The sequence below is a fragment of the Cupressus sempervirens genome, chromosome 1 (genome assembly GCF_028749045.1).
Source record: "Cupressus sempervirens isolate cs-2001-9-10 chromosome 1, ASM2874904v1, whole genome shotgun sequence".
Taxonomy (NCBI): domain Eukaryota; kingdom Viridiplantae; phylum Streptophyta; class Pinopsida; order Cupressales; family Cupressaceae; genus Cupressus; species Cupressus sempervirens.
In genome coordinates this window covers 255,711,806-255,724,125 of record NC_143118.1, presented here as the reverse complement: position 1 = coordinate 255,724,125, position 12,320 = coordinate 255,711,806, and positions in this window count along the sequence as shown.

Genomic DNA, 12,320 nt, shown 5'->3' with positions numbered 1-12,320 from the left:
AAAAGAGCATTAGGTAAGGACCTAATAGATGCAGTCTATAGAATTCTCTAAGGAATGATGAAGAATATGGATATATACAATGAATTGTATCGATATTGATCATAAATCTTAAGATCCATAGTGATTGTATAAAATGGTAAAGAAAGAATTACCTATTTAAAGATATACAAAGCCAAACAAATGATGATATGTATGCATGCATGTGTGTATGATTCATATGAGAAAGACATAGTGACAAAAGTGGATAAAAGGCACACAAGACTAAATAGAAGAATGTGTTAGTGAATGTGAGGATCAAGAAATAAGATTGCATAAATATTATTGATATTGATTAGTGAATGGCTTGACAATTGGTGATGTGAGAAGGTTTATTTCTTGAAGGGTTACCAAGTGGATCATAAATAAAGATGGTAATAAATAACTTATTAGCAAATCAATACAAGGACTAAACATACATCTAAACCTACAAACATGAATTGTAATCACATAATGATTGAGTAATTCAGTGATGACCAAGTTTTAGAATTTAGATATTTCCAAGTAATAGTATGAGAATGAATTCAAGGGAATCATGATTTCATAGGAGATGTTAATTGTGTTGAAGACAAGATTGATAAGATGGATCATTAAATTCAAAAGAGGATTAGGTCAAGACCTAACGGATGGATTGTAGAGATGTTTATAAGGAATTATTAAGAAGATGAATATATACAATGAATCATATTCATCTTGATCATAGACCTTAAGATCTATGGTGGTCATGAAAAATGGTAAAGAAAGAATTGCATATTTAAAGAGATACAAAACCAAATAAATGATTCTGTGTATGCATGCATGTGTGAGTAATTCATATGAGGAAGACATAGATACAAAAGTGGATGAAAGGAACACAAGACTAAATAGAAGAATGTGTTAGTGAATGCAAGGATCAAGAAAAATGCTTCCATTAATACTATTGATATTGATTAGTGAATGAATTAATAGCTAGTGATGTGAGAAGATTGATTTCTTGAAGGGTTGTCAAGAAAATGAGAAACAAATATGACAATGGAGAACTTATTAGAAAATTAACCCAAGGACTAAACACACATTTGAACCTGCAAATGTGAGTTGTAATCACACATAATTGAAGCTAATGTTTTGTTTCTAGTCATTGTATTTTTTTTATTAAAATAATTTTAATAAAGATTGACCTAAAAGTCATTTGAAGACTTAACAGACTATGTAAGTCCTTTAACTAGGTGACCTTACAAATGGAATGATCAAAGTCCTCTAATACGACCACTCTTAATAGTGTGATTAAATCCTTTAACAAGGTCACATTTAATGGTGTCTAAATTTGTAAACCTTTAATAGGGTTTGATAATAACATGTAACACATTGAAAGAGTGAAAAAGTGGTGACTTGTTGCTCATGGTTTTTTTCAATTTGGTTTTCTACGTAAAATCCTAGTGTCAAACTATGTTGAATTTTTTATGTGTTTTTACATTTGATATTGTTTTCATTAAACAAAGAAATTTATGTCTAAGACAACTTTATTTTTAGTGTAGATCGAGTAACAATAGGATTAGAGAAATAGTGAGTATTTATTTTATTGTTTAAATGGTACATAAGGACCTTGAGTAACTAATTCAACCCCTCAACCCCCCTGTAAGGTCCTTCCTTGCATGCACTTATTAAATATGAATTTCTTTGGTAAATCTATTGTACGAGATTATAATGGATATGAAGTAGTGTTATGTTGTGAATGTTCTAATGAAAGTGAGAATAGTTGATATATCCATATTTTAATACTCAATGATTCAAGAACTACTTCATTATCTCCACTATTTAAACAATAAAATTTCACTAACAATGATACGAGACATTTTTGCCTAATGATAAGAGTGTTGATTTCTATACCTCAATGATTAGATTATATGCATTTAGATAGTTCAATATCAATTAATTGGTGATGTTTATGATGTTAGGGATATGCATGCCTAACAATGATTATTTTAGTATTTTAATCTGAATTAACGTATAAGTTATGTTATATTTATTTTTTAATTTTTGATGATTAAATCAAGCAAAAAAGAACTAAATAGTTAATTATGTGAAAGATTTGTGTTTTGATTGATGTGACTATCCAAATAAGTTTTGAATATATGTATGTGATTTTTCTCAAGCTACTAATGTGTGAAAAGAGTGTGCAAGATTTATTAGCTAGAGAATCAAAACTGAACCCTATGTACCATTTGTGGAAACTAGGGTTGAATCTAATGAAAGATGCAAACCCTGTTGTTCGTATTTTACTTGTATCATAGTTTCAATGAATGTATCATTTTGTAATTAGTAAATGTTAATATTTCATAATAGTGTTTTTATATAGTGTCGCTTGACACTCGTGAATTGTATATGCATTCCAACATGATAGCTAGGGTTAACCAAGTAACCTAAAGATCTAAGTTAGACTAGGTTAGTGACCCTTTTGCTAATCAATTTATAATCAAGATTAATTACCCCTAATCTCAATTAGTGTTTAATCTACATTTTTAAGGTTGTTAGAAAGTCCTTAAAATTCCTAGCTTTTGATAGGACCTTAATTAATCCTAATAGCCTAAAATCATGAAATCTAAGTACCCAAGGGGTGTGGGTATGGGTTGGGGGCATTTTCCACCCCCTAGCCCCTTCTGTTGACTTTTGTGGTCACTCATAAACTTAATTTTCATTTTATTGCAAAAATTGAGTGTTTCATCATGAGTTGGATAACTTTAACTCCACCTTGAGGTTAGCCTTATGTCTAGTTGAGTTAGAAGACTCTAGAACTTTTGAGAAAGTGGGGAAGTTATCACATTTTAGAGATGGTTGAGTTTAGAATCTTAATTAGAGGTAAATTTGAGAGGGTTTGGGTGTTGACCCAACCTCTAGTTTTAGAGTGGAGGTCAGAATTGAAGGAGAAGGAGAAGGAAGTGAATGCTCATCTCAAACTTGTTCAATTTTCATAACCTAATTTTGAAGGTAGAAATACTTCACCCCATTTTGTTCATGTTGTGCTTCATGTTTCAGTTTTATTGCTTATGTATATTTGTGTGTGTGTTGAGTATGTAGGGAGGGATTGAAATAGTTTTTCTTAAATGTATTTCCTTTATGTTTTTCTTTGAATTTTGAAGGGATTTTATGGGTGTATTAGCATTACTCACCCTCGGGTAGGGCAGAAGTGGAAATGTACAAGGGAAGGTCTTCAATTTGACTTCGACAGTGTAGAGTCTCTACTTAGGATGAGATGAGGTAGAGAGTGTAGGGTGTTAGGGGCCCCTACTCATCAACACAAACCATGTATGGGTTTAAGAATGTAAGAATGGAAGAAATGAGTTCTTAATTTTATAGCCTTGAAAGGGCACTTGTTTTGGTGTTGTGTCTGACATCTCCTCTTGGAAAAATCCACCTTCTCCCTAGTCTGATTCTATGTCGAACTTGTTGTGTAAACCTGAGATGGGAGTGAATTTTTGATTTTCTCTTCATGTTATGATTGGTTGTCTCTCTATCAGTTTTTATTCTCTCCATGATCACCATGATGTATTGCAGAATTCATAATGGATCCCTTGTTAAGAGCCAAGAAGGAAATTCAAAATGGTTAATAGATTTCAGTTATCTTGGGAGATTTCTCCTCAGGATTGAAATCTTATGCAAAATGTATTTAAACTTATTGTTGAAGTGGAAATAATGTCAAGTTTTCTTACTGGTTCTTTCTCGGTGGAGCCTTTGAATTAGGTGGTCAATAAAAAAAAATTTATACAGTAATATCATTGCTTATGAGATTCTCGTATTTTCAATTATATGCACATGTGTATTGAAAAGTATATAAACTTGTGATGTTCAATCATGCAATTTTCAAGTTCAAATATGTTAAGGAAAAATTATGTTATGTTGGGAACTTTGATTCATTTTTGTGATTATAGGGGGACAAAATAATCTTACATTGTTATTAAAATGAATTAGTCAATCCCTTGGTTTAACTAGGTATTTAGCAAATTTAATTAGAAAGGGAAAATATATAAACCCCCTTTTTATAATAATAACTTGCTTGAAAAATTTATACTTAGCAAAAATATAGAATTGAAAAAAATAAATACACTTCCAAGAGCAAAAATGCTCACTGGATTTTGTATGGGAGAAATAATAGTTACTTTATTTTTGCAACAGAGAATCTAAAGATTCCTCTAAATATTCTCTTGTGATATTTTTTTTATATTATACAATTCATTAAAAGTAGAATAATAAATAAAAATATAACTACAAATGTAAATATCTATTTCTAAAAATACATTCCTATCCTATCAATTTTTTAAAAAAAATTACCAACTAAACTTTAGACATTTATTGCACCTACATGTTCGTAGGTGAATTTAGACATAGTAGGCTTTTATTACTATTGTCTAAGAAAGGGGCGAAAAGTTTGGTTAAATTTTTTTTTTTGATTGGACAAGACTTTAATTCCCTTTTACCCCATACAATGGACCTACATGACATTAGAAATTGAATATGAGTGGGAAAGTCTGATTTTTTTATTTAAACAAAAAATTAAACTCTTTCTTGTACTTATATTTTTCTTTACCCATTAACCTACATTTATTTTTATGACATACGTCAGCATGGATTATTTTAGGCATGAGGCAGGTTAGGTGAGTTGGAAGTATTTTTAGTTGTTAATAAAGTTTGCGGGTTTAGTTAGTAGAAAGGTAAGATAGTTGTGATAGTTTTAAGTTTAGATTTTTATTTTTGTTAATTTCTTTGTGTTTTATTTTATTATAGTAGTTTAGTATTAGCTATAAATTATAAAGTTTAATATTTTTTATAATTAGTAATGGTTTATTTAGAATTTAGTTTTAATAAAGTGTAGTTAGTTAAGTTTTATGTTTAATGTATATGTTTTATTTAATGTTAGCTAATTACTATTTTTTTTTTAAATTTTAACAATTGTAATTATTTTGTCTTAAAATTGTAGTTAGTATTATTTCATTTTAAGTATGTTTAGATTAATAATGGTTTGAAAACTAGAAGTTGTTAGTTGTAGTGTATGATTAGATTAGTTGATAAATTTATTATGTTTTAATTATTTTATTATTTAGTTGTATTTAATTTTAGTTATAATGTCATTATTAGGAATGTTTTATTTAAAATAGATTATAGTTTTAAACAAAATTGATTTTTAGAATAAAGTTTATTTAATTGTATGTTAGATGTTATTTTAGTTAGTAAATTCTTTTATTTAACTTTTCAAATAATTAGATTTATATTATTTAAATGGTCATTCAAATCAATTACTTTATATTGTTAATTGATATTTTTCTTAATAGATATTTTATTGATTAATGTTAATAGCATTTAAATTAATTGTAAAATGAGTTAATTAGTAAGCTTAGTACTATTGTTCTAAAGATGTAATATTTTAAGGGTAATTAAAATAATAAAGTTTTAGTTATTTTAATTAATTAAATTTAGTTTATTTACTTTAATTAATTCATTTAACAATGAACGTTTATGTTGGTCAAAAGCCAACTTCGATGGCACTTCTAAGGGCAACCCTGGCCCCTCTGGAAGCAGTGGAATTATAAGAAACAGTTTTGGGGAGGGGATTGCAGCCTTTGGTCTCCTGCTTAGAACCCAAACCAACCATTTGGCCGAATCTAGAGCCACGTGCAGTGTGGTAAAGCTGGCTTTTGAAGATGGTGTTTCCAAACTTTGGCTTGAAGGGGACTCCAAAAACATAATTAACAATATTAATGGTATCTCCCCTCCCTCGTGGTCGATTGCAAATATAATTGATGAGACACGTGTTGCCCTCACAAAATTTAAGAAGGTCCACGTCACTCATGCATTTAGAGAGGCAAACCTAGTTGCTAACTAGTTTGCTTACAAAAGGGCAGGAGTAGACAAAGAGATGATCTGGCATTTTGGAAAAGATATTTTGATGGAGGCTAAGTCACTAATCGAGCTAGAGAAAATCCACGGAAGTATGGGTCAAGCTAACTTTAATCATGTTTAATAAAGAAAGAATGGATGTTGGTATGAGCCATAATAAGTTTCTTGGTTTTCATAATCTCAAGGGATTTTCTCCATCTTTTCGACACATTTGGAGGATCGTTATCATGTTCACTTGCTATTGTATCAGAGAGGTGAATGATCATGAACCCAATAATACAGACATAGCCAAAATCTTGGCTGGAAAAATTTGCAGAGATTGGGGCTCATGAGAATTGTTGAAGAAAAAATGGATGTCATGACTGGAGAATGGAGTAGAAAGGAGCCAGCGGGTGAAGTGGAGAAGTGGAAGAATATGGGCAGAGTCTGGAAAAAATTGGAAAAGGGTGGGGTTGCAATTTTTTTGAGAAACTCCATGGTTTTGACCCTGAGGTCACCAACAGCATGGTGAACTCGTGGAACAATGGCAAGGTCAAGTGAACAAGGTTTCTTTCCAAATCACAGAGGAGGTGGTTGCAGAGGTCACTGGTATCCCTATGGAGGGTTTCTAATTCTACAAGGACAAGAAACTTTCGTCCAATGCAGTCAAGGAGTTTGTGAAAAATTCTATAGAGATGAACAAGCTTGAAAAGAAAGAGTCTTTCTATGTGATGGAGACTATAAAGAAGTTCTGGAGGTATGTTTTATATGCCCTCATTGATTATGTAACCCTGGACCCTAGGTTTGATTAGGTCAGAACTCAACATTTTGTGATTTTAAATCATTTTTTCCATAAGAGAAGAATTTCCATTCCCTTTTACCTTGTCACTTCTATGAACAAGGAAATCTCTAGTTTCAAGAAGAAAGCCACTGTTAACCTTGCTCTGCATGAGGGATTATCACTCCTCATCCATGAGCATTTCAAAGCTCAGTCTATATGCAATAACCCTCCTCAAGTTGAGGATGTTGACAAAGGCAGCTCCAACTTTTCTTCAGACTTTGATGACATTGAGAGCATTAGCTCGGAGGAGGAGAATGTTTCCTGAGGAAAGAAGAAAAAAGGTCAAGCCAAGAAATAATCCACAGCTACAACTCCCAGTAGGAAAAGCCCTAGCGATCATAGCCAAGCTCAAGAAAAAGAGGGTTATGCTGAGGAGGAGGAGGAAATGGATATGGAAGATTTTGACAAAGTGTCAGAGGAGGAGTTGCAAGAGGAGAAACCTAGGAAAAAATGGAAGAGGGAGGTAGTGAGAGTTGAGGAGAATAGAAATCAGATGATAGATGCTATTCCTCTTCCCCTCTCCCCTGTCTAGTCTCAGCCTCCTTCGGAGGAAAAAGCTCATGTCATCACTAGTGAGAACGAGGGGGAAGTGCAAGTCAAAAATAGGAGAAAGGCTTGGAAAAATTTCAATGTGAGGACTGCTACTATGGGGATTTTTAGGGAAGTTATGAACCCTCAGATCCTGGTGGAAAACCTGGAGTAGCCTAGGCTTAATGAGCTTATAGACCCAGCTATCCTGGCCATCTCAAACAATGCAAGGGAGACTGGAATGAACCTTCTGAATAATGCCCGTAGTAGTATGATTGACAACTTCAAATCAATCAAATGGCTCTTCCATGACCTGGAGGAAGTTAGAGAAAGGGTATCCGAGATGGAAAGTATTAAGAATAAGAAAGGTAATGATAGCCAGGAGGATTAGGATAATAGAGAAAGCTTAAATGAAAGGAGATTAAGAAATCTTGAAAACTACAACCACAACCTGGCAAGTAAGATGATTTCTCTCCTGAGTTTGATGAATGACAACATCCAATCCCTTGCTGGCAAAATTAAGGACAGGGGCTTGGTGGTGGAGGAGGGAGGACAGAACAAGGATAAGGCCAGGCCAGATGATGACAAGGCCACAATCAGTACGTTCAGTAGTATGGATCAGGGCATGGAGAAGGTCGAGGATCAAATGGAAAAGGAGCAACAAAAAATAGTCGAGGCAACTCAGACTATGCTTGAAATGGAGAAGATAACTAAAGACTAGTTTTCTTATCTTTTGTCTTTTCGTCTTCCTAGCTTTTGGTTTTTGGACAGGCTTTTTGTAGTCTGTTTTAGTTTGTTTGTTTTTTGGCCTTTTTGTGGGCCTTTGTTTTGGGCTGGACCTTCAGGCTTTTTTTTAGCTATTGGACCTCTATTTTGGCTGGGCTTCTTTTGCCTATTATCAGCCTTGTTTTCGTAAAATTTATGGGTTTCAGGATCCCTTAAAACCTATTTATCTTATCAAAAACAATGAACATTTAAGTTTAACAACCTATTTTTACATGGTGTTTTTAAGCTGAGTTTTAATCTTAAAGTATTGATAGGAGATTTTCTATCTATCACCTAGTGTTCCTATACTCTAGCTTGTAAATCAAACAAAGAAAAATTCATCAAAACCCCTTAACAAACTTATTAGTTTAATTTTTTAAGAAAAATTACATGTGTTTTTGCCCTTGTATTTTGGGCAACACATTTTGGTATTAGAGCCCAGTTTCATGAGACTTGGGCAATAATGGGTCCATGTTAAGTGTGAATGTTTAAGTATTACCATATGAAGTAGGGAATCTTATGAAACTAATGCATTCTTTCTAAACAATGATAGTGATGACTAAACATAAGCAAAACTTGGAGTTAGTATTAATAATTGTAAATGGTCAACCATATATAGATGACCCCATCATAATTACTGAAAACAACTAATTAGACACAAGGATTTTATATTTATATTAAAGTATATTATGATCTCATTAAGAATTTGAAATTATATTAAACATGATCACCCTGAAGTAAAACTATGTTAAGGATCCTAAGATATCTTTCAATCATGTGAGTAGAAATGATTAAATAACCTAGAAACCAAAGAGAAAGTGTTTCTCATCATTTTTAGTAGAAGTTAGATTTTGTCTCACCCAATCACTTGTAGAAGAATTGTAGTCTATATCTAGTATGGAGGTGATAAAATAGACTAGTATTGTTTTAGAAATTATAGACATAAGTAAAGGAAACTGCAATCTTCATAATTTAATTGTATACCTTTAGGTTGAAATGTTAAATAGATAAATGAATGCTAAGTAAAAAGAAATGTAACACTTGAAAAGTACACCATGTTACAAAGTTATTCAGATACCTCTAACCTACTAAGAATTTAATAAATATTGTTAAAAGTAATCCTCATAAAGCAAACAAGAACTAATTTAGAATCTGCAAGTAACATTTGGGAACCTTGAATGATTGGATTGCTAATGCAAGAAGCTATTCAACAAGCAAGATAGCTAGGAACACACAAAAAAAGGGAGTATCTCATTCTACTATGAGGAATAGAATCCTAATCAAGGAGTTAATCTATCTAAATATATGGGGCTAAGAATGAAATTAAGTGGTGATAAGTATGTAACATATAATATTGAATCAGTAAGATGGGAAGATGCAAACTTCTGAGTTAGGGTTATGTGAGTCTAATTATGTTAGTGGGATTATTATATAAGCATGAGTAATACTAAATTGTAACTATCAAGTGAATAAATCATAAACTCTAGTAGTGAAATTATTGGATCAATTATAACCCTACAATTTAGAGAAAGTGAAGTAAGGATGAGGTCACTAACCTAATACAAACTAAAGGTTTAGTTATTAGAGTTAAGTAATAAGAAAATTATAAGCCATGAGGCATGTAAAGAACAATGATGATGACCTATATTGATAGCAAGGAGATAGTTGTAAGAGTGAATTAATAAACATCGCAACATCCTAATAATGGTTTATACCTAAGTAGTTGCAAACCTACAACCTAAGGATGAATTCATAAGTCACTTATGACTAGGAAAATGTGAAATATGGAATTATTAATAAGAACAGTAGCATTCAATGTATTCTCAGATGATAATTAGAACCTGTGTAAACAATGAACTAAATATAACATTGATATATATGTATGTGTATATAGGATCATACCAATTTGGTGAGATTGATAACACAACTTGAGTTGATATATTGTTGTGAATTTGACCTAAGAAAGAATATGGATATGTGCCCTAATATGTAATTATAGTGAATTAAGGATAAGAGATTTTATTTTGTATTTGCAACTCAGAGTTTAACTCTATTGTCACTAAGGTCCCCACATGTTAGAGTCTTCAAAAATAAACCAATATACCAAATAAAAGGATTGATGGAAACTCATTTTAGTATCCTTGCATTTGCACTTTTGAGTGAGTTTGGATTAGGAAAAACCCCTTAGTACAATCAACCCTAATTATAGGGTGATGTTGGTAAAGCAAGCTATGTAGTTAGTAGGTTAGATTAATTAGAGTTTGAGAAACATGGTCATTAGACCACCATCTAAAATCAATTCAAGATCCTTGTAGTGTAATTAGAAGACCTAAGTTTTCCCTTTCCTCTAGAAACCTCAGTATGACCGCATTATGTCAGTAATGTAAATTTTGTAAGTAATTGTATTTATGTCCTTATTTGACTAATTTCTAATTTTGGTACTCTTAATGTTTCTCATTTTTGCCAACAGTATGATGTGGGGTTGTTTACCCAACTATACTATTGATGATTCTATTTTTATGTCTTGGTTATATCTATATCTCTTGATTAAAATTTTACTATTGTGGCCACTCTTTATTTCTTTGATTTTGGTCTTTTGCATTGGATGTTTCATCCTTGATGTTGGATTTAAATTGTGAGGCACTTTTCTTTAAATTTTGTTGGCAAAGTGACATATGATTGGCCTGCTAAAAAGGGATTCCTGACAATTAAGTGGATGTTTAAAAATAAGGTTTGAGGTTATTAGTGAGAGTATTCATGCCCCACCCTCTCCTAGGACTTTGAGAATAGGACTAGTGTTATCTGTTAGTTGTTATGAGTAATGAAACTACATGCCAACATAAATTTGGTTAAGGTTACAAGTTAACCAAATGAACTTCTAGATGAAAAGGTGCAGCTGCAGTGATGCGTTGTTTAGTATCCTATCAAGAAATCAACAAGTCATGGAAACTCTAAAGTAAAAGTGTTTAACCTTAATAAAGAGCCAAGTTTCTTATTATGAAAACCTCGTTTGAGGGAGTCTCGTATAGATGTTACCTCTATGAGTGGGTGTATGGAATACGGGATATCTATGATGTTATTATTATTAGAGACCTTATAAGTATTTTATATGAGATTAGAATGTTGTTTTCATTTGACTAATACGTTATTGCCCCTGAGTAGGTATATGAATTGTTGATCATTATTTTTACACGAGTAAATTTTGGTATAAATCTAGACAAGGTCTAGCATAAGACAAACATTTTAGTTATGTGACTTCCAAGAGGAAGTCAAGAGCTAGTGGGGGAGGATGTAAGGTCCCTCCTCACATATACTTATTAAATATGAATTTCTTTGTTAAATCAGTTGTACGAGATTAGAATGGATATGAAGTAGTGTTATATTGTGAATGTCCTAATGAAAATGAGAGTAGTTGATACATCCATGTTTTAAAAGTCAATGATTTAAGAACTACTACATTATCTTGACTATTTAAAAAATAAAATTTCACTAACAATGGTACAAGGCATGTTCACTTGATGATAAGAGTGTTGATTTTGGTACCTCGATGATTAGATTATATGCATTTAGATAGTTTAGTATCCATTAATTAGTGATGTTTATGATGTTAGGTATATGCATTCCTAATGATGATTATTTTAGTATTTTAATCTAAATTAGTGTATAAGTTGTGTTATATTGATTTTGTAATTTCTAATGATTAAATGCAAGCAGAAATGAGCTAAATAGTTAATTATATGAAAGATTTGTGTTTTGATTGATGTGACTATCCAAATAAGTTTTGAATATATGTATGTGATTTTTCTCAAGCTATTGATGTTTGAAATGAGTGTGCAAGATTTATTAGCCAGAGAATCTAATGAGGAATCAAAATTGAACCCTATGTACCATTTGTAGAAACTAGGGTTGAATCTAATCAAAGATGCAAACCCCATTGTTCGTATTTTATTTGTATCATGGTTTGAATGAATGTATCATTTTGTAATTAGTAAATGTTAATGGTTCGTAATATTTTTTTTTATAGTGTTGCTTCACAGTTGTGAATTCTATATGCATTCCAACATGATAGTTAGGGTTAACCAAGTAACATAAAGATCTAAGTTAGACTAGGTTAGTAACCCTTTTGCTAATCAGTTTATAATTGAGATTAGTTACCCCTAATCCAAATTAGTGTTTAATCTACATTTTTAAGGGTGTTAGAAAGTTCTTAGAATTCCTAGCTTTTGATAACTCCCTAATTAATCCTAAATGCCTAAAATCATGAAATCTAAGTACCCAAGGGGTATGGGTATGGGTTGGGGGC